Source organism: Zonotrichia albicollis, chromosome 31, assembly GCF_047830755.1.
Source record: "Zonotrichia albicollis isolate bZonAlb1 chromosome 31, bZonAlb1.hap1, whole genome shotgun sequence".
In the NCBI taxonomy this organism is placed as follows: Eukaryota; Metazoa; Chordata; class Aves; order Passeriformes; family Passerellidae; genus Zonotrichia; species Zonotrichia albicollis.
In genome coordinates this window covers 5,021,306-5,047,662 of record NC_133849.1, presented here as the reverse complement: position 1 = coordinate 5,047,662, position 26,357 = coordinate 5,021,306, and the positions used below count along the sequence as shown (strand labels likewise).

The 26,357-nt window shown below is 48.2% G+C and overlaps 2 protein-coding genes across 4 annotated transcripts in view; one reads left to right on the top strand and one right to left on the bottom strand.

Annotated features, from left to right (window-relative positions):
• Positions 1–26,357, bottom strand: part of LOC141725838 (uncharacterized) — a 195,119-nt gene that overhangs the window by 2,235 nt on the left and 166,527 nt on the right. The window lies entirely within an intron of this gene.
• LOC102068849 (uncharacterized) overlaps positions 1–26,357 on the top strand; it is a 141,510-nt gene that overhangs the window by 70,851 nt on the left and 44,302 nt on the right. The gene's annotated exons all lie outside the window — the stretch shown is intronic.

The window sequence follows — 26,357 nt, the reverse complement described above, 5'->3', positions numbered from 1 at the left end:
GAGCTGCCTAATCACTAAGAGCTGAATATCTCCCTGCTTGCTAGGGGCTAACCCGCGGCCTTGGTCTGAGAGCGAGCTGGCTTCTAGCACCCAGTCCCCTTGGGGACTGAGCTCTGGAGCTGTAACAGCTTGCATAGGATAAGACCAAGCAAGGCTCATTTAAGTGGCGTCCAAACGTGTCGTCGGACCCTGGCCCCCAGGAGCGAAGCGTCACCAGAGCATCGGAGCCTTTCAGGGCCTCCAGTTATTGCCGGTTTGGGAAGCCTCTCCTACGAAAGGACTTTTCGTTTTAAAAAATCTTCTCTGCGGAAGGCTCAATTCGACCCTCAACAATACATCTGGACGAGATAAAGTCTGAGGAGAATTGAGGAGCAGAATCCCTTCCACAGATCCCTGACCCCAAAGGACGTAAGTTTTAAGTTTGCGCGCATACCTTTGGGTGCTCTAAAAACCTTTTTCGTTTTTTTTTCCTTTTTTTCTCATTTTTCTGTGGAAAGGGCTTGAAAATCATGGGTACTTGTTTAAGCACTCTAAGACTAACAACACGTGAGAGAGAGTTATATTTAACCATTGTAGAAACCTTATCTGTTAACAACTTCACTTTTTCTAAAGGTAGTCTGTCAAAAAAGACTCTTAAAAAATTTGTATCTTGGATGGTGCTGAATTTCCCTGAAACTGATAAGATCACAATTACTGAAAATTCCTTTTGGGATACAGTTGGAAACACCATTTATATGTCTCAAACAAAACAGGACTTTTCTGTTACTAACCTCTTACCTTTATTTCATATAATAACAAAAACGATTGAAAAATCGAACTCTGAAAAAAGTTCCAAACTAACAGATCTTTCCTCTTCATATGCTAATTGCGCTGGTAAGATAACAGAGGAATGTGCCTTCCAGGCCAGAGAGCCGCTGGGCTCTGCGGTGCTTCCTGCAGAAACCACCTCAGAGGCAGAAGCCAAGCAGGCCCCCCCCACATTCCCCCCCCTCGTGGGACCCGCGCTGCCCAACTCCCCGTTTCCTGCAGCCCCCCATCTCCCTGGCCCCGTTTCCTTCCCGCGTCCGACCTCGGGGGCCCCGTTCCCTGTCCCTGCCGCTGTACCCTCCGCTGCGACCACCCCTCTCCCCGCGCCCGTGCTGCCGTTGCGTACCCCCGCGCCGCCGTTCCCCGCCCCCGGTTGCTCCGTCGCGGTACCCCCCGCTCCCGCTGCTGTCCCCGCCCTGCCCCCCGCTCCCCCCCCCGGTCCCGTTATCGCCGCCGCCCCCCCCAACCCTGCGCTGCTATCCCCCACCCCCGCTCCCGCCCCCCCGGAGACCGCTCCGGCCCTCCCGGCCCCTCCCGCCACATTCCCGAGCCATGCCCACGCCCTGTCCTCCTGCGCCGAGCCGCACACATGTGCAGTAACACCAGCTCACCCTATACCTGTCGTATCCCAAACCAGTGGCATTGCTTGCGTACCCCCAAACCCCCCAGGCGTGCATCCACAGCCCCCATACCCCCCCTGCCCCCACCCGTCCCTCCAACCCCCCACCCAACCCTCCTGCCACCCGAACGGATCAGAGACCACCTGTGGTGTCCCCCCCCCAACCCAATCCGGTCCCTGCTGTTCTCACCCAACAGCGCTAACTTCGGGCCAGTCATTGAAAACGGCGAAAAATGCTTCTAAACAAAAGAAATGAAATTCACGGGTAGCATGTTCCTCACAGTGTTCCTCAGACAATGAGAGCTCTTCTGATGAATCTGATTTTGATGCGATTAATATAGACCCATGGGCTCTTATTAAGATAGAAGCTACAAAGTCTGGGAACTGGGACCTAGCACAGAAAATCACAGCCTTTCCGGTCGAGTACAGGCAAGGAAGGAACGGTGGGGAATCTAATATCAAGGCATGGAAACCAATTTCTAATAAGGAACTGGTACAATTGAGAAATATAGCCAAGGAACATGGACGTAGTTCACATATCTTTAGAAATTTCCTAGAAGCCATGTTCTCTGCACATGTTTTGCTTCCTTACGATGTAAAAAATATTTCACAATGCCTTCTGTCACCGGCAGAATATTTGTTATGGGATAGGCATTGGAAGAAACACTTAAAAACGTTATCAGATTCATATACTGCCGATGCTACTAAGACCAACTTCACAGTAGAACAATTGGCTGGTGAAGGAGACTTTTAAAAGCCAGCAGAACAAATGGAAATTCTGAATAAAGAAGCGCTGCAGGATGTAGCAATTGCAGCAAAAACCTCCTTGCTTCTTATGCAGGATGAGTCAATGCCAACAATGCATTTTTCTACTATAAAACAAGGCATTGAAGAAAGCTTTATAAAATTTGTGGACAGACTTAAAGATGCTTTGGAGAAACAAATAGAGAGTACTGAGGCAAGAAAGGAACTCTTATGTAAGCTTGCTTTCAGCAACTCAAATGAGAAATGCAAGGCCATTTTGAGGTCTTTACCTGTGGATACAGACCCTACTATAGAGCAAATGCTAGAATGCTGTACACGTCACATGTCCACTGAAAATACAGTGGCGCAAGCAGTTGCTAAGGGTATTGCTGAAGGAGTTTCTGGTGCATATGCAGTGATAACCTCTAAAGAACAAGCTAAATGCTATCACTGTGGAGAGCTAGGACATTATATAAAGGACTGTCCGGAAAGAACACCCCCCCAATACCATCGGAATTATAATCAAAGACCCCAACATCAGCAACGCTATCAATCGCGTCCTTTAAACTCCTTGAGGCGCCCGTCCGACCTTCGGGCGCAGAATACAAATCAAAGGCCACCAAGACCCAATCACGCACAAACCCAGGCTGCTTCAGACCCAAAGGAGAAGCCCCAACCCACGGGACAACCCAGAGAGGTACCCGCCGACAACTGGTAACTGCTTTGTCCATTGATTTTAATGATAAGAATGTTCACCGTGTTCCTACAGGAAAATATGGACCTAAAGAGAGTCCTTCAGACATTTTAATTACAGGTGATTCGGTTAATACTCCGAAGGAAATCTTCGTTGTTCCAGAAGTGCTGACAGTGCAGCCGGGACAAGAGATCCTCGTGCAGGTATACTGCATAGACTTACCATTTTTTCTTTCTAAGGGAACTCCAATAGCACAGGCATTTTACTCCCAAAGAATCACAGGGAACAGATTCTTCTCAACCCTACAGCAATGTGGGCACAAGTCATGGGACCATCCAAGCCTACCATCGAGTGCGGCCTCTCCCACAAAGGAGAGAAGACCCACCTGCCAGGGATGCTGGACACCGGTGCAGATGTGACCATCATCGCCTGTTCAGATTGGCCAGCACACTGGGATCTACAACCTGTTGCAGGCATGATTTCTGGGATTGGTGGAACTACAGTATCCATGAGGAGCAAGAACAACATCCTGGTTGAAGGGCCAGAAGGCAAGCTGGCAACCATCCGTCCATTTGTGGTAAGGGCCCCCATCACCCTTTGGGGACGAGACATTTTATCCCAGTGGGGTGCTTCCCTACGTATTCCCATTCAGGATTTCTGACTGGGGCCACTGAGTTGAGCGCGCTGCCAGAAATACCCCGTCTCACCTGGAAAAGCCACGAGCCAATCTGGCCTGTGCAGTGGCCCCTAAAGAAAGCCAAGCTGCGCGCCCTAAACGCCCTCATGGAAGAACAGCTCAAAAAAGGCCACATAGTGGAGTCCGACAGCCCTTGGAACTCTCCAGTCTTCGTTCTACCAAAGCCAGGTACAAACAAGTGGAGGCTTCTCCACGACCTTCGCAGAATCAACAAAGTCATCGAGGACATGGGCCATCTTCAGCCTGGCCTGCCCTCCCCATCGATGCTGCGTAGAGACTGGACACTTGCTATCATAGACATTAAGGACTGTTTCTTCAGCATACCACTACATCCTGAAGATGCTCCACGGTTTGCTTTTTCCGTTCCCTCTATTAACAAGGAAGCTCCGCTCAAAAGATATCATTGGCGTTATCTTCCTCAGGGATTAAAAAACTCGCCAACTATTTGCCAGTGGTACGTGTCTCACATCCTGTCTCCCATTCGAAAATCATTTCCAGACGCCATCATTTATCACTATATGGATGACATTCTGGTGTGTGCTTCAGACAAAGCTTACTTGGACAAAACAATCAAAAAGACTGTTGAAGCCATTGAAAAGGCAGGAATGGAAATTCGTGAGGACAAAATTCAGTACACCGAGCCATGGACTTACCTTGGAGTCCAGATCCGGGAAAGAACTATCCTACCTCAGCAGATCGTCATCAACGACGACCCAAAAACCCTCAGGGACTTACACAGCCTGTGTGGATCCATCAACTGGGTACGTCCACTGCTAGGAATTACATCAGAGGACCTTGCTCCCTTGTTCAATCTTCTTCGTGGACCCAAGGAACTGGACTCTCCCTGCACTCTCACAGAGGAAGCCAGAGGTGCCATCGTCAAAGTCCAGGAAGCCCTGTCTTCACGCAAAGCCCATCGCTACGAGCCTAGTCTGCCTTTCCAGTTCATCATCCTGGGAAAAGCACCCGGATTCCATGGACTGATCTTCCAATGGGACCCTCAGCTGCAAGATCCTTTGTTGATACTGGAATGGGTTTTTACAAGTAGCCAGCCCACAAAGACACTTACCACCTACCAGGAGATTATAGCACACTTAATAAAAAAGGTTAGGACTCGCCTTTGTTCCCTTTCAGGGTGTGATTTTGAATGCATATATTTGCCAATAACCCTTAAAGACTTTGAGGATTTGATCAAGACCAATGCGAGTCTACAGTTTGCTCTGGACAGTTATACGGGTCAAACTTCATCAGACATCCCAGAACACAAGAATGAAACTTTCCATTTGATTCCAAAACGAATCCAAAGTAGAAATCCTCTCAAGGCTCTAACTCTATTTACAGATGGCTCAGGGTCATCCCACAAGTCAGTGATTACTTGGAGAGACCCCCAAACACAAGAATGGCAATCTGACGTAGAAACAGTAGAAGGATCACCACAAATTGCAGAATTAGCAGCTGTCGTCAGAGCCTTTGAAAAATTTAAAAACGAGCCGTTCAATCTGGTCACAGACTCAGCTTATGTTGCGGGAATAGCTATGAGAGCAGAACATGCTCTTCTCAAAGAGGTCTCTAACCCAAAGTTATACCAATTGCTCTCTAAATTAATACAATTGATATCCCACAGAAAACAACCTTATCACATAATGCATGTGAGGTCTCACACGGACCTCCCAGGTGTTGTTGCAGAAGGCAACAGGAAAGCAGATGCATTAGCTATGGCAGCAGAAACTGCTAATGTTCCTAACATCTTTGCTCAGGCAAAGCTGTCACACGTGTTCTTTCATCAAAATGTACCTGCCCTGATGAGAATGTTTAAGCTCTCAAAGGATCAGTCAAAAGCTATCGTGGCTACCTGTCCGAACTGTCAAAACTACCAGATACCATCAATGGGTACAGGAGTCAATCCCCGAGGTCTGAATAGCTGTCAGCTGTGGCAGACAGATGTAACTCACTTTGCACCTTTTGGAAGGTCAAAGTATGTGCATGTTTCGGTCGACACGTTCTCAGGAGCAGTGTTTGCATCATCACATGCAGGAGAAAAGACCATGCACACAATAAAACACTTTCTCCTCGCTTTTGCCACCCTGGGTGTACCAAAGGAGATTAAAACAGATAACGGGCCAGCCTATACCTCCCACAAGTTGAAGGAGTTCTTCAATGAATGGGGCATAGCACACAAGACGGGCATACCTGTAAACCCCACAGGACAATCCATCGTGGAAAGGACACATCAAACCCTCAAAAGAGTCCTCGAGCAACAGAACAGGAACACGAAAATCACATCTCCAGTGGAGAGACTTTGCAAGGCTCTCTATGTCATCAACTTCCTGAAGTGCACAGCGTCAGAGCCTGACTCACCAATACTTCGCCACTTTGCGAATACCACACAAGCAAAGCTCACGGAGAAACCAGCCGTGCTCGTGAAAGATCCTGAAACACACCAAATCTCAGGGCCTCATCAGTTGATTACCTGGGGAAGAGGTTATGCATGCGTGCTACTACCATCAGGTCCAAGGTGGTACCCAGGAAAATACGTAAAACCATACTTAGGCACAGCGAACACTACTACAGACGAGGACAAGAATTCTCCTGAGGCAAACACAAGACCACCTCAAAACCAAACCAGCTCAGCCTGGAGACGAAGGCGTCACCGAACACCCACAAACACAAGAACAGACCGCCCCATTACAAGGCAGCAGACAAAACAGAAAGTCAAATAACAGTCTACTGTAATAGGCCACAGATAGCCTTAACACAAAAGTGTTCTCTGAATTATGTGTTATTACACTGTGTATTGTATAGTAAAAAGTATTATTCCCTTTCCCTAACCTTAAAACCTCATAACCTTCTACCCGCTCCTCCTCCTGTAGTGCAGCTTAGAAATTAAAAGAAAAAGGGGGGGGGAGGGGAACACAGAAAAGAACAAGGCAGAAATCCCTCTCATCATAAAGATAACAAATTGTGCTTATATTCCCTATCAGAAGCCCTAATCCTGCCCAAAGATGAAAAATATCTCCGTCGGTGCTGTCCTCACCGCTGCCTGGATGCTCTACACCGTACCGCGTGCCTTCGGCTGGATTAGCCCTCAGCCCAGCCATAATGTTTGGGTAACCTTAGCAAAAACATTAAAACAAGACAATATGTGCTTGTCTATGGGAAGCATAGATAATCCACTTTCTACATGTCTAGTAGGAATTCCCTTTATAGCAGACGATTGGCCTGTCCAGAACTCAGAGGTTCTCCGCACCACAGGTAAGAGACCCAATGGGGCTGATACTTGGGATGAGTGGACAAAAATTCTGCCAGATGCTCGAGAGGAACCCCAAGAATTGGATCTATTGGGATCCTCCAAGGCCACATATTGTGTCAAATTTTACTTTAGGCGTCCGAAAAATGATTGCCCAGAAATTGACCAACACAAAAACACATATCGAAAATATGTATCACCAGTGAACAAAGCCTATAACCCTCATGATTGGTGCAATTACACTGCACGTGTAATTTCTGTGTCCTCTCTCCATCCCAAAGTATTACCCAAGGGAACGTTTCTCATCTGTGGTGACAGAGTATGGGCAGGGATCCCCTCCCGACTCCAGGGAGGTCCCTGTACTCTGGGAAAACTTTCTACCCTTACTCCAAACATCACCCTGTTACATAATTGGAAAAAAGAAAGAGAATCAAAACGTGAAAAAAGGTCCTACACTGAATTTGATGAAAATTGTGATCCGAGATTATACGATTGGAACAGACCATAAAAGATTGCAGTCTCTCTGTTTTTACCCTGGGTAGCTGCAGCTAAAGCCCTCGGTGAAATCAATCACCTTGGGTGCTGGCTCAGTAAACAAGCTAACGCCACATCAGCAGCCCTGAGTGATCTCTTAAAAGAAGAAGAAACCACAAGACAAGCTTCACTCCAAAACCAAGCAGCAATTGACTTCCTGCTGCTTGCCCACAGACATGGATGTGAGGACTTTGAAGGAATGTGTTGCTTCAACCTCTCTTCGCGTTCGGAATCCACCCATGCGAACATCCAGAAACTGAAAGATCTCATGAAGGACTTGAAAGTAGAAAGAATCCCAGATTGGGTCAATGAAATTTTCGGGCAATGGGGACTAACAGGATGGGCCGCATCTTTAGTTAAGGGATTGTTGTTGATTCTCCTTGTAATTTTTACAGTGTTAGTTATGTTCTTGTGTCTTGTTCACTGTTTCAACAGAACTCTCGCGAATGTATTTTTTGTAAAAACAAAAACTGGAGTTGTAGTAAACCCCTCAGGTTTAGCCAGGGCCCCTTGGAGAATAGAATGCTGACACAGCGGCAAAGAAGTTTCCTGTCTCCAGGGACATCCGCCTTGTACCTTATCCCTATAGCCATGTAAGGCAATATTGTGTTAACCCTACTATTGGTCACTTATGGTCACCCTAACACCTTTGCCATTGGTCAGGATTGGATCCAGGCCAAGGGTATAAAAGTAGCATACTGTACCCCTACTAACTCGGAAGAAGAAGAGCTGAGACCCTTCACGGACCCTCCAATAAAGCCATACTCGTGGAACAGCCAGCGTCTTCTGCTTCTCCTCTCTCTGCCGTCTGCTGGAGCCTTAGGCCAAGGGAAAAGCTACCTAGCAAGCAAAGCTGAAATCACAAGAGCTGCCTAATCACTAAGAGCTGAATATCTCCCTGCTTGCTAGGGGCTGACCCGCGGCCTTGGTCTGAGAGCGAGCTGGCTTCTAGCACCCAGTCCCCTTGGGGACTGAGCTCTGGAGCTGTAACAGCTTGCATAGGATAAGACCAAGCAAGGCCCATTTATGCAGGGCCCTGCTTGGAGCTGCCAGGCACAGCTTGGAGCAGGCCCGAGAGAAGAGAGGTGTAGAGAGGGTGAGAGGGTAACAGAGTAAGAGGAGAAGAGTGTAAGAGAGTAAGGGTCCTGTTACAATACAATCAATCTACTTCTGTGTTGAATATTCTATTTCTCACTAACCAAACTAGTACAAGATACAACTCCTATAGCATTTACATATAGCCTGTAAAAATCATTACATCACCATACTGTGTTACATTTTCAACCCTAAAAACTTGTCTTTGGACCCCTTCTATTGAGCTAGTGGGGTCTGCTTTGACCCTTGGATCTGTCTGCAAACAGAGGGAATTGTTTCGTCAAAAGGGGATTACCTTCAGTTGGGCCACACCATTGTTTTCCAGTTGTTCAATAACTGAGGTATCTCAAAGCTTGCTTTCATTTCAATCTTCCTTACACTTTTTATGTTCACAAAATCTTTTGCCAGACAATCGTATTTGTAAGGCTTTCCTGTTTCATCTTCCCCAACACACAGTGAGTTTGAAGGTCCCTCTGCCCAAGTCCATCTCTACAAGTCACCGGCCATCTGGGCTCCAGAAAAACCTCCCAAACACCAAGATTCAGCCCTGAAAAAGCCTCCCAGGAGTTCCCCGTCCCTGGTCCCTCCCCTCTGGTGTTCGGGGGTTCCCCCCTGTCCCGCCTGCTGGGGGTCACGCTTGGATTGGGGGTCCCCCTTCTCCTCAGTGCCCGCCCTGCCCAGGCTGCTGGCAGTCCCAGCAATGCCAAAAGCTCCCCCCGCTTCGCTCTCCCCATTTCGGGATGCCGGGGCTGTTTGGGCTCCCGGGCTCCCTTCTCCCCTCATTCTCTGCTCTGGGCTGTGAATGAGACGAGGGCTGGTTGTCCCAGACCTGCCAAGTGAGTGCTGGAGTCTCCCACACTGCGTTTCCAACTTTCCTCGAGGGAAGCAGCCAGTAAAGAGACACAGCGAGTGAGAAGAGGAGTGAGAGAATCCCCCGGGGTAACTGGGACTGGGTCTCAGAGAGGGGCTGGACCCCTCGGAGCAAGGGAGCAGAGGAGTTTCTGAGCCCAATCCACTAGGAAATGGGACAAAAGGGAACCCTAAACATTCTGTTGGTTTGAGGGATAAGAATGCCCAAGAGCATCCAGAATTAAAACCTGCTGGGTTGAGGAATTAACATTCCAAGAGCATCCACGGTTGAGCAAAATTCTGCTGGATTGAGGATATGCTCAAGAGCATCTGGGGTTGGGCAGCACAGCTGGGTTGAGGGATATCCAAGAGCACCAGGACTGGCCAGAAACACCTAAACTTCTAATAGGTGATGGGAAAGTGTAGTATATGGTAGAGATAATTCATGCTACTAATGTATAAAATATTGTAAAATCCACATTATGTCTTTTGACCATCCCGGCCAGGAGCAGTGTCTTATTCATATACATCTAGTTTCTGGATTTGGTTGGGATAAACATCGGGGTTTTTAATGAAAGAACAGAAGCTTCCAGGGCGATAATCGCTGGCTTCCCCTGGTCACCAGGTCCAGACAAGTGTGATTAACGCCTCGTCCATTACAGCTACCACAATGATCCACAGCCCCACCCTGATGCATGTGAATGCTGACTTCCCCGGAGTCTACTGACAACATCAGACACCGGGACTGAGTCTTTGTCCACCTCTGCACAGGTAAAGCCAAGGTTATGCATGGGAAGAGACACAAAGAACATTCGGTCATCTCTGCCTCGAGCAGAATAAACTGTAAAAGAACTCGCTGCGTCAGGCAGCATTTGTGAACAGGGGGAGACTCTGACATTCGCAGGTCAGATCCGTGTTCACCCAGCACCGAACCCGGACTCGATGCTGACCCTTGGCTGTGGTGGTTTTGACAACCGAACTTCAGTCTCGCAGACAAATTAATAAATCTTTGCTAAATTTTCTTATAAGTTTGGCTCTCGATTTGATCATTTATAACAAAAGGTACCTTATTGTTGTCTTGTTGTGTGTGAGAGTGAGTCACACACAAAATCAGCCTCAGCTTCCCGGGCGGGTGGGAAGGGGGGCTGTGGAAAGAGGAGTGTGTGACCCACAAATAAGCCATTGTTCTCCTGGCGTGTGGGGGCTGTGGCATAAGGTACAGGTGACCTGCAAACGGGCCATTGTCCCCAGGGCGTGTGAGGGGGCCGTGGCTAAAGAGTGTGAGTGACACACAAATCAGCCCCACAGGGGAACGGCACCGGAGGCAGCAGAGTCAGGGCCCTCCCAGGAGGCCCGGAGATACTGAGACCCAGAGGCCACCCCAAGGCCAGGGGGGGCACAGGGACCCGCGATCCTCTGTCAACAGGGATCCACTCTGTGTCCTGAGGGTGGGAAAGAATGCGTGGAAGTGAGTGAGAAATAAAAGTGAGCGAATGTAGATGAATGAAAGTATAGGTAATGTAGATTCTGTATTTTAAGCTTCACTATATCTCCTTGGAGGGAGGTGTATTGTACTGAAAGTAGTGTGAGGAAAACCTTTTTTATTTTTGTGTGTGTAGTTGAAAGAAAAGTGGTATTTAGGTTGTTAGTGAATGTGAAAAACAGAGGCAGAAGATGAATAGATAAGATCTTGAAAAATGAGACAGAAAACCAGTAAGTAGGATACAGGGAAAAAAAGAAAAAATAATCCTTTGGGAGTTATGTTAGCTAACAGAGATACACCTCCTTGCAAAACGAGAAAAAACAGGGTATGTAGTAGTCGATGGGAAAAACATGCAAACTACAGAAAAAGGGAAATTAACCTTAAACTAGTAAGCTCAAACTTGTGAATTATATACTTTAAAAAGAGCACTAGAATATTTAACACAAAATAAAAGAACTATATATACTGACTCAAGGTATGCCTTTAGAGTAGTACATAGCTTTAAAACATTTGGAAAGGAAAAAGATTACTTAATTCAAGAACAAAAGGATTAGTACATGAGGAACTTATTTTAGAGGCATTACAATCAACTAAAAGAGATAGCTATAGTACATATTAGGGACCTCCAAAAGGGAAAGACCCCAGAAAGAGGAGGAAATAATTTGGCAGATCACAAAGCTAAGGATGCAGCAGAAAATGGAGCTGAAAGAGTTACGTTAATATTAACTCCAAACGAGGAAAAAATGGAAATTCCAAAGTTTAGGTTAGCAGAGAAAAAAGAATTAAACAAGACAGGAAGTGAACAAGATAAATCAGGGAAATGGAAACTTCTTGATGGAAGACAATTACCTAATAAAATGTGCTTACTAGGAAAATATTAGAAGAAATGCATCAGAAAATGCACTGGGGCACTCAAGCTTTGTGCGATCATTTTTTAAGGAACGATGGGTGCACTGGCGTTCTCGGAGTAGGCAAGCAAGTAACTCAAAGATGCTTAATTTGCCAAAGGATAAATAAAAAGGTGATAAGAAAAACAACATTAGGAGGTCCTGAGTTAGCTCGTTGGCCATTTCAAAGTATCCAAGGAGAAGTTTGGATTTGTGAGGTTGGGGGTTTATTTGTAAAAAAAACCCATTTAATCTAGAAGAAAGAGAATATGCCATACGTTAGACAGGAGATTTTAGGAGAATAAAAATCTTTAAAGTATCAGAAAGCCCCAAGTAAAAAAAAAAACAACAAAAGAAAATGGGGAAATGAAAGGGAAGGGAACAAGAGGAAAAATCAGAAAGAGAGTGGGATCCTCTGCAGCTCTTGCCCCCTCCGTTCGCGGTGCAGGCGCCTGTCCCGGGTCCCGGCTCGCTGCCCGCCTCAGCTCCGCCTGCCCCGCTTTCCATCCCAGGTGCGGCCTCACTGCCCAGGGCAGCTCCACCTGCCCCGGCGCTCTCGCTCAATTTGTGTGCCCTGCTCCCACTGCCTGGCCCGCGGCCGCTCTGCCGCCCATGCTGGGCAAGATGGGGGTTGCTCTGTCCTGCCGCCTGCTCCGAGCTCACCGCGCCCACCGCACCCAGGGGGGGTCCCAGCCATCCCATCCCCGCCTGCCCTGCCCGTGCCACCTGCGCTGGGCACCGCCGCTGCTGCCGGGCTCTCCCACCTGCCTTTGCTCTGCCGGCAGCTGCCGGATCAGCCGCCATCAGCCATCTGGGGGCTGCCCACGCTCCGCCTCGGGCTCCACGGGAACATCCCCCTCTGGCGATTCCGGCAGCAGACCCTGCCCACACTCCCACCGAGCCTCGGCAGGATATCCTCCCCTGACCCCGTCCTGCTCTGAGTTACGTCCCCTTGGTAACCACAGCTCCGGCTGTTCAGGGAAACACACTCTCTCTACAGGAAGCACCTTATTGAAACCCTAGGAGCTCAGTTAAAAGGCAGCCCTCTCCAAATTCCTTCTCGAAACACGGGAGAAAGGCCATAGAAGGAAAAAAAGTGAAAGAGTTAGATGAAGGGATTGCTCTATTTCCGTTCAGAGAGGTTCCCATGGGAGGGATGCGCTGCCCCGCCCGCGGGAGCCACCAGCGCCTCTGCCGGCCATGCGCGGAACTGCACCCAAGGGGAAAGCGCCGCAGCCCAAAGGCCGGGACTGGCTCCGGGCTCTGTTTGCTGTCAGTGCCGCAGCTGTTGCTGTTTGTTTGCTTTATTGTACACACTAGTAAAGAACTGGTATTCCTATTCCCATATCTTTCCTTGAGAGCCCCTTCATTTCACTATTCTAAAAATTAAGAGGGAGGGGGTTTGCATTCTCCATTCCAGGAGAGGCTTTTTCTGCCTTCCCAAGCAGACACCTCTCTTGTAAAGCAAGACAAGCACCCACAGGCACTGAGGGGGCTGCAGGAGGGGCACAAGAAGGCCCTGCAGCACTTGGGCACAAAGGCACAGCAGGTGAGTGCAAGAAGGGAGCAGCAAAAGGCCGAGCTGAAGGCAAAGGCCAGGGCACAGTTCCTACAGCCCCTGAGGGATCAACCCCAGGGCCCAAGGGGGCCCCAGCACCCAGGGCACGGGCTTGGCCACAAGCACCTGGCACAGGCATTGCCCTCCTCGGCAGGGGAGAGCCCACCCAAACAGCCCCTGGCAAGGAACCAGGGCTCCAGCTGCAGGGCACAAGGACACTGCAAGCACAGACAGCAGCACCCTCAGCACCAGCAAGTCCACCCCTTGATGGACATGGATTGCCAGGGCTGTCACAGCTCCCATCACACCAGGGACCCTCCACACTGCAGCCCTTGAGAACATTCAGGGTGGGTCTGCATTGAGAGGAGGCATTTGCTGATGGACACAGGGGCCTCTCAATCCTCTCTGAATCTTAGACCTAAAGGGGAAAAGAGTAACGGAATATTTTAATTTTTGAGGGAATGAGTGGGAAAGATGTGCAGGTATGATTTGTTCAACCACTATTAGAAGCTGTGGGGGATAGGTTTGAATAACATGAATTACCTTTTCTTTCTCCTGTGATTGCAATTACCTAGGAAGGAATTTGAGAGCTGGATTTTAATACTGTAAAAGGGGATACAGACGCTAGTTCTATTCAACCTTTGTGCCAAAATCTGACAAGGCCCATGCTGAAGTGAACCCAGAAGTGTGGGCAGCCTCAGGGAAATAGGGAAAATTAGATATGGAGCCTCTACAAATTACTTTAAAGAAACCAGGACAAGCAATATCCTGTTCCAAGACAGGGAAGGAAGGGCTCACAGCCTGGTACTGAGTCCCTGTTAAAGGCAGGGCTTTTGCAGCCACGGATGGCTCCCTACAACACTCCTATCCTGCCAGTCAACGAACTGGATGGATGGACAGGAGGAGGAATCACAGAATTTTCAAGTGCTAAAATGACGATTAACTGAGGTGGCTGGCCTGGACCTTCCACACGGGGAAAAAGAATTTGAATTATAGGTGGATGTTAAACAGGGTCATGCCAAAGGAATTCTTGAGCTAAAATGCTTCACCCAGTGGCCAGAAAGTGGCCTCATTGCAAAATTGTGCAGCCACAGCTTTCATGGGAACTGTGGCCTGAAAACTGATGACAACAGGACGATCTCCTAGAGTTCAAGTCTGGCATCAAGGTAAAGCTCTGACAACCAAAACAGCCTCTAAATGGATGAGCAGGGCTTGGTTATTACAGTATGAAACGTGTTCAGTGGCACAGGAGGATTTAGAACTGAGGACAGGGCAAGGGTTTAACCCAGCCTCCTGTTTGAACAGCCTGGAGAGGGGCTGGCAAGGAACCCAGGACTGCACTCAAGGGACAGAGCTCCAGACACAGGCTGATGGGACAGATTGATGGGACATTCCCTGGCATGAGGGAGAAAATGTGTTTGTGGATGGCTCTGCAAGGGCAGCAGAAGGGTAAAGAGCTACAAGACAGGCTGTTATTAAGGAAGGGCAATCAGACACAGCGCAGGTCACCGCCCCATGCTCAGCTCAACCCGCGCAGCTGTGGGTGCCTGTGAGAGCCTGGCACTGAAATGCCCTGAGCAGGAAGGCTTCAATATCTTCTGCTGACACCAGGGCACCTAACAGGGGGGCAAAAGCAATTCTCACTGCTTCAGCAACCACTGGAGCACATATCAAGGCACATTCTCCCACAGCAAGCTGGGCTGGCACACAGCCTGCCCTGGCACTTTGCTGCTGCCAACACCCAGCCAGGACATCGGCTCCTGCCTAAGGAGTGCAAAGCAGCACCACTGGTGGCCAAGGGGCCCATGCCAAGTGTCCCTGAGGCCAGAAACAGCCGCCAGCACAGCTCAACACGGGGGGACCCCTCAGCCTGGCCTCAAGGGCTCTAAAGCCCCGGAGATTTGCACTTCCCGCCTGCAGCAGGAGGATGGGAGGCCGCCCCTGAGCCTGCCCTGAAGGCAACGCAGCAGCAGCCAGGGCTCCACAGCGGGCCAAGCCCCTGCGCCTGCCCACAGATCCTCGCCTGGAATCCTCTGCAATCCTGGCCACCCTCCTCTGCCATCTCCAGCCACTGGGGCCAAGCCTTGCTGCCACTGCTGCAGCTTCAGCGCTGCCTGGGCCTGCACTGCCACAGCTGCTGGGGAACACCAGGGCACAATTCCACTCTGGGGCTCACTGACACCCACACTCTGGGCTGCCTGCCATTGCACTGCTGCAAAATGTACCGAGTTTGGTTCTTTTAAACCTTATTTCTCTGCTCAGGCTTTGTTTTCTTTGCCTTGGGGAAAGGAATTTTAAAGGTTTTATTTAAGGGATGTTATACCACTCAATGGAGATGAGTTCAACATCCGAACAGACTGGGAATACCCAGCAGCCAACAGCAACCAACAGCTACCCCAGACACTGCCCCTGCCAGAGCTGGAGACACCTGGGCTGGAAAAGGCTGAGAAGGAAATCCAGGAGTGTGGAGACTGAATTCACATCAGAGGGGAAGGAATCCGGGTCCAACAGGAAACTAAATACTAAAACTTACACAACTTGGAAGCAATCTACGTTAAAGCAGTGGATTTAGATTGGTTCAGACTATATAAAGTTTGGGAAAAATCGAGTAAAACTCACATGGCATGGAATGATTTTCTCTGCACAGCTAGGCTATTTGTGAAAGAAATTATTTCTGTTGCACATCCTTGCCAGAACCAAGGAATGCTTTGACTCTCTAACCCTAAAGAGATTCTTGGAGAGTTTTTGTTTTTCCTGCAGTTTCAGTGACAAAATTACAACATGAGAAAAATTTTTCATAATATTCCCACTTTATATTGCCAGGTAGGTTTGGTACAGAAGTGTGAAAAACAATTTTTGGTCTGGACTTTTCCACGTTCTCCTTTATGTTGCATTTTGCAAAATAGAAGAGATTTAACTGTAATACTTTGAACATAAATAGTTAATACTTTTTTTTAAAAAAGCATATTCTTGGGGGGCCACAGGTGACTCACCAGATGGCTGCCCTGGAAGAGAAGCTCCATTCCAGGCAGCCGGCAGAGGAGCTTTAGAAATGCAAATGAACACTGCTGGGCAAAGTGTGGACAATGCACGTGGGTCCCTTGCCTGGGGCAGGAATTGGGCTGATTCCCTCTGCCCCTCACCCCAAGCTCTGCCTGCTGGCACTGATGGAATTTGCACAGCTCCAGGCAGAGCCCATAGGTGAGTGAAGTAAAGTGAAAATTTTCCAGGATAGAAATCCATTTTTATTTAAGTGAAATGTCATTTTTGAGTTGAGTCTGTAGTTAGAAACCATAGTTATTTAGCTAGACTGCAAGGTCTAAGCTCAGTGGAGTTACTTCAACGAAGGACAGAGATGAAAGTGGGGGGACAGAAGATGATAGAAGGAGACAGAGATTGCTGTAAGGGCAAGTCAACCTGACCTTGGAATTTTTTCTGATACAAAGGAACTAGTGGTAAATGTCACATGAAACCCATAAAAATGAATATGTATGAACCTATGGTGAAACTGTATGCATATGTATTTAAGAGTGAAATAAAAAGAGACCTGAAGTTCTCAGAGGTACGCATGCCTTTTTTGAAGAGAGCAATCTCCGCATGCATCCAGCGCTGTAATAAACATACCAACTTTACAACTTTGACAAAGTTGTAGAGTTTTCTTCTTTTCTATGCAAAACATTATGGCGAGCCAAGGCAGGAATTCTCTGTTCCTGCAGGGGCGGGGGTGTTGTGGTGTGTTGCAATATCCTGTTTTACCTTCTCCCTTCCCCCTCGCCCCTCGCTGAGTGTGCCCTGTCAATCAGGCTAACATACCAGCAAGGCGTCGTGTGATAGGTGTCCCTAGTACCTTGAGACCCTGCCCCTTCACCTGGTTGGTGACTCACCTGTCCCCTCCCCTTCCCCTGTCCTGAGCTTAAAATGTGAATGAGACCATGCGGCCTTATTCTGTTATCAGCAGTAGCCCAGTGCAGACATATCTGTGCTCATGGAATAAACATCTGGCTACCTTCTAGCAGAATCCGCTCCCTTCTTCTCTTCACCATCGCCAGAAGCTCTCCCCTGAGGTAAACGGAGTCCTGTCTTGTGCCCCGCTGCACTCTGCCGCCAGCCAAGGTATCGCTGGGGTGAACACCGCAGTGCTGCCTCTGGCCCAGCAGCGAAGGTCAGAATTGGCCTAGGCACCATCTAACTGGTTATATTGGGATACTTATTCCAATATATTGGCGTCCCTGTGGGTGGCTCGACCCTGAGCCCGAAAACGGACTCGCAGTTCCTCAGAAAAGCTTCTGCCAGCCATGCATCCAGCTGAAAGGAGCCTGGCTTCAAGACTCCCAGCTAGAGACTTTGAGAATACTCCCAGAAAAAGTTTCGTGGACTGTTCGGCGCCTTTGGAAAGCCCTGCTTCATTGTGGTGAACAGATTTTCCAGAGGAAGAAAAGGGCAGCCTCTCTTGCACCCAGAGAGAGGTCCTTTTCCGGTGGAGACCTGCCTGCCTGTACCCAGCCTACAGCTTCCATTTCACGTGAGTATCTCTGCTTTCAGTAGAGCAGAAGCTCAAAAACAGACTCTGCCGCGAGTTCTGTTCCTTTTTTGCCTTTGCATTTTGGCTGCGCAGCCCCACAGACGAGAATTCATAGCGTTCTAGTTTAGCTTTCCTGCTGCGTGTTTCACTGTTTTTTAGAATTCGCGCCGGAGCGGGATCGCTCTCTGCCCTTCCCCCCCCCGGCTCAGCAGCGTGTTCAGACACGTGTTAGGAGATTCTCTTTCTCTTTGCGGGGGAGGGGGGGGCTCTCTTTCCACGTGGCCGGGGGACCTGCGGGGTCGGGAGTGCTCTGCACACGCGGCGGCGGGGGGGGGGCGTCCCGGTTTCGGCTGCCACGTGGAGTGGCTGCTCTCTCTGCTCCGCGGGGGGGTTTGCATTCCACCGCGGGGGAGGCTTTGTTTCTGCCTCGGCTTGGCAGGGCGTGCCCTTCCGCCGCTGCCCGGGAATTTTAAAAGCAGTATATACAGCTGCATTGTGAAGCTTTTGTCTGCTCGTTATCGCTTTCTATCTGTGGTTTTTTTTAGAAATTGGTAGCTGATTTTAGCTTTGTTTTTGGTCAGGCGGGATTAAGTACTTTGCTTTTTAACATGGGTTCCAAACTTAGCATTGTACAAAGGGGAGTGTATTATCATATTGTTAGCATTTTAATCAAGAGTAATGTGAAATTCTCTAAAGGAAAATTGAAACAGTTTATAAGATGGCTTTTTCTGCAGTTCCCAAACATTTCCCCTGAAGAAATCCACAATATTCAATTCTGGGATAAAGTTGGGAATGAATTGATAACCTTAGGACAATCTGGCAAATTACCCTCAGCTAAATTTGTGTTCTGGAGTTTGCAAATTCGAACAGCATTGCTCAAACAAAAGGAAATGGAGAAAAAGCCAAATGTAAAGCCATGTGCCTCTGCTCTCCCTGTTCCTCCCTCTCCCTCTAAAACCCGTAAACCTCTTTCCCCAAAAAAATCCCGAGCACGTGTTAGCTTTTTGGAGAGCAGTGATGTCCAAAATGGCCCCCAGTCCCTAGGGGGTGCACAAGATGGTGGGTGCCACGTGGCATCTTCCCAAACCGGGTCTTCTTCTTCCCAAAATCCTCTTAAGCATCCCAAAATTCCATCCCCATCCCCCTCTCCTCCTGTTCCTCGTGACACCTTTCCCCCTCCCCCCGCCTTTCCTGCAATACCCTCAGCTCCGCCTCTCTACTCCTCCCAGGGGGCGGCTGCTGATGTGATGTCACCAGGTGACCCCGCCCCCTGTTCCCACGGTATCCCCGCCCCCTGCCAGCCCCTTGACCCCGCCCCCTGTTCCCACGGTTTCCCCGCCCCTTGCCGGCTCCCTTTCCCCGCCCCCTCCCCGGGTTCCCACGGTGGGGACACACCCACTGCCTGTCCCCAAACCTGTAGCTGTGATCCCAATGCTTCTGATTCAAGGGATACAGAGCAGGGGACAGCAGACCCAATGCATGGTGCCATGTTGTCACTGGCCCCTGTTACGTTTCAGCCTGCAGCTCAAGCTGGAGCAGCCCCAACTGCTAATTGGAGTTCTTTTGGACGACAATTGATTAAAGAGATCTGTAAATCTCATAAAGAATATGGTCCACACAGTCCATATTTCCGTGGCCTTTTAAATTCTGAATTAAGTAGGACTATTGTAGTTCCACATGATTTAAAACAACTGTTTTCATGTCTCATGACATCCACGGAATTCAAATTATGGGAATCAGCATTGAAACAACTGCTAAAAGATGCTCTCCCAAGCTTACAGGCTGATCCAAACACAGCAAAAGACAACAATGGTAACCTTATCACTATTGACCACCTCTGTGGTGAGGGTCAATGGTCTTCTCCCTCAGTCCAAGCTGCTGCAATTCCTGCAGAAACACTCGAGAAAGTAAAGGAAGCAGCTGAAAAGGCATTCTTTTCCCTCCAACCTGAGGGGTCTTTTGAGCCCTATAGTAAAATCAAACAACTACCATCAGAGCCTTTTGTGAAATTTGTAGAAAGGCTAACTAGAGCCATTGAAATACAGGTTAAAAAAGAAAATGCTAGAGAAGCAATCTTAGAAGAAATAGCGTTTACAAATGCAAATGAACAGTGTCGAGCAGCAATCCTGAGCCTTCCTATGGAACCTTCCCCTACATTAAAAGATATGCTTCTAGTCTGTAACAGGAAAGTGCCTCTGATGACTGTAGCTGAAGACACCAGACCAAGGCTGCTGCCAAGACTACTTCAGCGCGTTGCTGTTGCCAGCCCTGCACCTTCTCTTTCAGCACAGCAGTACCCTGGGCAGCAGCGGAGACCAGCAATGGTTGAGCCCACTAAACCATGCCTGCTTTGTAATAAGCTAGGACACTGGAGTAACCAGTGCCCCCTGAAAAGGGAATTTGATGAATTTAAAAATAGCAGGGGAGGAGAACTGCAAGCCCTCCCTGGGGGTCAACAACAAAAAAACGAAGAATAAAGCGCCAGCCTGCCAGGCGTGCAGACATAAAAGGAGCAGGCCAAGAGAATAAGGGTAGCAAAACAAATCAAGCGCGCGATAATATTAACATTTGTGTAAGTGAAGCAGGTGCTTCAAAGACCAAGTCTGCTAGTCCACTGTTGAAAGTGAAACAAAATAACCTTTGTTATGATTTAAGTAATTCTGTATTAACCGCAGCTGACAGAGTCACTCCACCTGAAGGACACTGACTGGCATATTGTCTCTGTAAATCCTGAACAGAAAGGTACTTGGAACCAAATTCGTTGTAAGTACATCATCACTGGGGACAAAAACACACCACAAGAGATCGAAATTGCTCCGGGAATAACAACATCAGATCCCAAGCAATTTGTTCTCAGCCTGCACTGTTTCCACCCACCCCTGTTTCTTCCCAAGGGACAAATTGTTGCTCAAGCTATCCCTGTGCCATCTTTACCTGAAAATGTCGATAAACAAGGGCCCACAGTCGCCCGGGTCCAAGTTATTGGGACAGATAAACCCAAATTGTGGTGCAATGTCAGTGGGGGTGGGGAGTCTAAACGCATTGAGATGCTTGTAGACACAGGTGCAGACTGCACAGTGATTCCAGTACAAGACTGGCCAGCTCACTGGCCTTTACAAAATGTTGCTGGTCACCTTCGAGGTGTAGGAGGTCTGCAATTGGCAAAGCAATCCAAAAGCATTATTCAATTCGAGGGTCCAAACGGACAATTGGCAAATATCCGTCCATTTGTGTTAGATTATTCAGAACCATTGTTAGGGAGAGATTTAATAGCCCAGTGGGGTGTCACAATTAATATTCCAGACTCTCCACAGCATTTTTGTGCAGCAGTCATTAAACAACAGCGCCCCACCCAAAAACTTAAGTGGAAAACAGACGAACCAGTTGATGTGAAACAGTGGCCACTCAGTAAACAAAAAATAAAGGTGCTTGAGGAACTAGTACAAGAGCAACTAAGAAAGGGCCACATTGTGGAGACCATGTCCCCATGGAACTCTCCAGTGTTTGTCATCCAGAAAGCTGACAAAAAGAGGTGGCGACTTCTCTGTGACCTCCGACAAATTAATAATGTAATTGAAGATATGGGTTCTCCTCAACCTGGTATGCCATCCCCAACAATGCTTCCCCAAGATTGGAAATTAGCTGTTATTGATATTAAAGATTGTTTTTTCCAAATCCCATTGCACCCTGATGATGCACCGCGTTTGGCATTCTCTGTCCCTTCTATCAATTCAGAAGCTCCTATGAAAAGGTACCATTGGACCGTTCTTCCTCAGGGCCTAAAGGTATCTCCAGCTATCTGCCAGTGGTATGTCTCTTCCCTGCTTTCCCCAGTTCGTGCAGCCGCAGAGAAGGCCATCATCTACCATTATATGGATGATATCCTTGTGTGTGCCCCCAATGATGATTTACTAACACATGCGCTTGACCTAACGATCGATGCATTGATTGTTGCAGGGTTCGAGCTCCAGGAACAGAAAATTCAAAAGATGCCACCTTGGAAGTATTTGGGCTTAGAAATTGGAAATAGGACCATTGTTCCTCAAAAACTAGAAATCAATCCAAGGATCAAGACCCTTGCGGATGTCCACAAGTTGTGTGGGTCTTTAAATTGGGTAAGACCATGGCTTGGTCTGACTAATGAAGACCTTGCCCCTCTTTTCAATTTACTGAAAGGGGGAGAGGACCCAGGTGCTCCTAGGTCTATTACCCCAGAGGCACGGGAAGCTCTAGAAAAGGTTCAGATTGCAATGTCCACAAGACAGGCCCACCGATGCCGGCCTGATCTGCCACTCAAATTTATCATCCTAGGTAAGTTGCCACACCTCCATGGAATTATTTTCCAGTGGGAGGAAAAACAAACACCTAAGGCAAAGGACACACCAAAAAAGGACCGGGACCAGAGGGACTCTCTCTTGATCATAGAATGGGTTTTCCTCAGTCACAAAAGGTCCAAGAGGCTGACAAAGCCTCAGGAACTGGTAGCAGAACTGATCCGGAAAGCAAGGACCCGGATCAGGGAGTTAGCAGGATGTGATTTTAAGTGCATTCACATTCCAGTTGAGTTAAAATCAGGTCAAAATACTATGAAAATACTGGAACAATTGTTTCAAGAAAATGAAGTGTTGCAGTTTGCTCTGGATTCCTACTCAGGACAATTTTCGGTAGCACGGCCCGCTTGCAAATTGTTTGAACAAGATGTTCAATTTACTTTAAAATTAAGAACTGCTCTAAGTAGGAGACCTTTAAAAAGGGCTCTGACTGTCTTTACAGATGCGTCCGGGAAGTCACACAAGTCTGTTATGACTTGGAAAGATCCTCAAACCCAGCAGTGGGAGACGGACATTGCTGAGGTGGAAGGTTCACCTCAGGTTGCTGAATTGGCTGCAGTTGTTAGGGCTTTTGAAAGGTTCTCAGAACCATTTAATCTGATTACAGACTCTGCATACGTGGCAGGAGTAGTATCCAGAGCAGATCAAGCAATACTGCAAGATGTATCTAACATTGCACTTTTTGAATTGCTTTCCAAACTGGTAAAGTTAGTCACTCACCGAGAGCAACCCTTTTATGTGATGCATGTCAGGTCACACACTGACTTGCCAGGGTTTATCGCTGAAGGCAACAGAAGGGCAGATGCTCTTGCTGCACCTGCAGTGATGGCCACTCTCCCAAATGTTTTTGAACAGGCAAAAATCAGCCACCAGCTTTTCCACCAAAATGCACCTGGCCTGGTTCGCCAGTTTAACATCACTCGAGAACAGGCCAAAGCGATTGTGGCCACGTGCCCAAATTGCCAACAACATGCACTCCCTACAGTGAGTACGGGAACAAACCCAAGGGGACTGAGCAGTTGTGAACTGTAGCAAACAGATGTAACACACATACAGGTTTTTGGACGGCAGAAATATGTTCATGTTAGTGTAGATACCTTTTCTGGAGCGGTCTATGCTTCTGCCCACACAGGAGAGTCATCTATTGATGCTATTAAGCACCTCTTACAGGCCTTTTCTTTCATGGGCATCCCCAAGGAGCTGAAAACTGATAATGGGCCTGCTTATAAATCCAAGGAATTCGGGAGCTTCCTGCAGCAATGGGGAGTAGAGCACAAAACTGGCATCCCCTACTCCCCTACAGGTCAAGCCATTGTAGAAAGAACTCACCGTGATATTAAAAGGGTCCTGGATCAGCAACAACAGGTTCTGAAGGTAGAACCTCCCCACATCCGGTTATCCAGGGCACTATTCACAATCAATTTTCTGAATTGTTCTTTTGACAGCCTGAACCCACCCATCCTACGCCACTTTGGGGGGAGCAGTCACAGGTTGATGAAAGAAAAACCTCCGGTTTTAGTAAAGGATCCTGAGACTTGGAAAATGGTGGGACCTTACAAATTGGTTACTTGGGGACGTGGATACGCCTGTGTGTCCACCCCCTCTGGTTTAAGGTGGGTTCCTTCCAAATGGGTAAAGCCCTATGTTCCCAAAGTCTCAGAGAAATCTGCAGAAGCACCCCAGGTTGCTCACGCTGCCTGGAGAAGAAAACGCCGCACGCGTTCTCTGGAGGAAATTCCATTTAAGCCTCCTATCTGGAATAGTTTGTAATATATGTTTGTCTCAAGTTTTTGTACCAGTTTAGATCCCACTGTTCGTGTGTAGCCTCGAGACGTCATGAGACCGAGCCTGCTTCTCGTCCTACTCGTGATCATCCCACCTGCAATCTCCTACATAGTACTGCAGCCCAAACCACATATGGACTACCTCGATAAAGGTTCTCAGACATCAACAGAGAAACTGACAACGAGCTGAATGGACTTTTCAATGGCTAAAGACTCTCGGGCTGGTTGGGATCTATTCTGAAAACTGTAATTTTAGTGCTGTTTATTTTAGTTGTAGTTATTGTAGCTTTTAGCATTGTTTTTGGAGTAATCAGACGCGTGGTTCTCAAGTTAATCTCAAGCTCATCTCCCCCTCCTGAGGTCTACCATTTGGAAACCCTCAGTGCTCCAGTGGATGACCTAGAAGCCTCAGTAGAATCATTCTGCACCATAAACACAGTCCTCTTCCTTTTAAACAAAACTAGGGGGAGATGTTGTGGTGTGTTGCAATATCCTGTTTTACCTTCTCCCTTCCCCCTCGCCCCTCGCTGAGTGTGCCCTGTCAATCAGGCTAACATACCAGCAAGGCGTCGTGTGATAGGTGTCCCTAGTACCTTGAGACCCTGCCCCTTCACCTGGTTGGTGACTCACCTGTCCCCTCCCCTTCCCCTGTCCTGAGCTTAAAATGTGAATGAGACCATGCGGCCTTATTCTGTTATCAGCAGTAGCCCAGTGCAGACATATCTGTGCTCATGGAATAAACATCTGGCTACCTTCTAGCAGAATCCGCTCCCTTCTTTTCTTCACCATCGCCAGAAGCTCTCCCCTGAGGAGAACGGAGTCCTGTCTTGTGCCCCGCTGCACTCTGCCGCCAGCCAAGGTATCTTTGAGGTATAACACCGCAGAGCTGCCTGTGGCCCAGCAGCGAAGGTCAGAACTAGCCTAGGCACCATCTAACTGGTTATATTGGGATACATATTCCAATAGGGGGGATAGACAGACCTCCAAGGAGCTCCCTAAGATTTTTTTCCTGGTGGGGCTCCGCTCGTCTCGACTTGCCTCCTGCAAGGACAGACAAGGACCTGCTGGCTGCGGAGGAAGATATGGGATGTACTGAGGGGCCCCCGGGGAAAAAGAGAGCTAAGGAGTAAATCACTCAGAGACGCCTGGGTGTAGCTGGTGGAGCAGCTGGATTAGAGACAGGGGTTCATTGTTCTGATAGAGCAGCCGCTAGCGACCCTGGGGGTGGGTCGAATGAATCTCTATCTGCGTGTGTGTGTCAAACACTGTGTCGCTGTATGGTAAATGCATTGTGTGGTCAGTGCCATGTGTTTCTAATCGTGCAAGTTTATAAGTGTATGGTGTATAAAAGAGAGTAGATCTACAGTGCCCTACAGTGCGGGGGAGTGAGTACTACCCGTGTTTGAAGCAGCCGAGTGAGGCCTGAGGCGCCGGCTTCAGCAGGCTGCGGGGGCAGGGAGAGAAGTGCCCTGCGGAGAAGCGAGTGGAGGAATGTCAGTGACAGTATTTATTGTGTTTAAATGCAGTGATTTGTGTAGATTTGGTACATTTTAACTGTGAGTACAAGCTCAGAGAGTTCCTTTGCCCTGAATGTTTGGACTTGATCTCTGGACTGTGTACTGTTATTTTGATTGTGTCCAGGGAGAACTGCTGTGAGTAAATGCTGAATTATGGTATGCTGTGTTGTGTTGAGAAAGGTGGGCACTTTGAGAGACATGCCCTTTCCCAGTGATTTTGTGTGGTGATTTTTTTCCACTGCATTGAGGTAATTTGATTCTCGAATTGTATAGTAGTGTTTGTGGAGATTTTAAGATTTTGTTTGCAACAAGAGTAGCATTTTACACAGAAGAACTATGGTACGGTGATTTATGTTTAACTATGGTAAAGCAAATTGAAGGAATTCCATGAATTCTCCCCCCACAGCAATTCAAGCCCTGGCTCTAGTGAATTTGAGATAAAGGGGGGGGGGGGTCTGTGTCTGTGGGCGTATGAGAGTTTCTGCTGTGACAAGCACAGCCTTTCTGCAAGACAGTAAAACGAGTGTAAGTAGACACAGTGCTTAATTAGATTGTGCAAGAAGAGAACTAGAAAAGACTGATATTTTGTAAAACTGAGTTTAGATAGAAGAGATGAAGGAGTTTATGAGACTTGAGCTGGTACTATAGTAAGTCTGGACTGGGAACAGCCTGCTGTAGGGATTTAGAGTTCTCTGTAATAAACAGAATAGCCTACCTCTGCGGGCAATTCCTTCGGTGCATCAAGAGGCTGGCACGCTGCGTTAATGCGGTGTTTGTGAGAAACGCTGGTATTGCTGTCCTAATAAGCATCAGGGCACATGCCCCCAGTGTAAATGAAAGGTTTCTGATCAAGCTGATTCAGAACCTAAGATCTTAAAGCTCATGTGTGGGAAATCACATCTGATACCTGCCACCTGGAGCTGTGTGTGTGTGTGTGTGTGTGTGTAGGAGGAAGACTGAGAAACTACTGTGAAGCTTTGTAAAGAGAA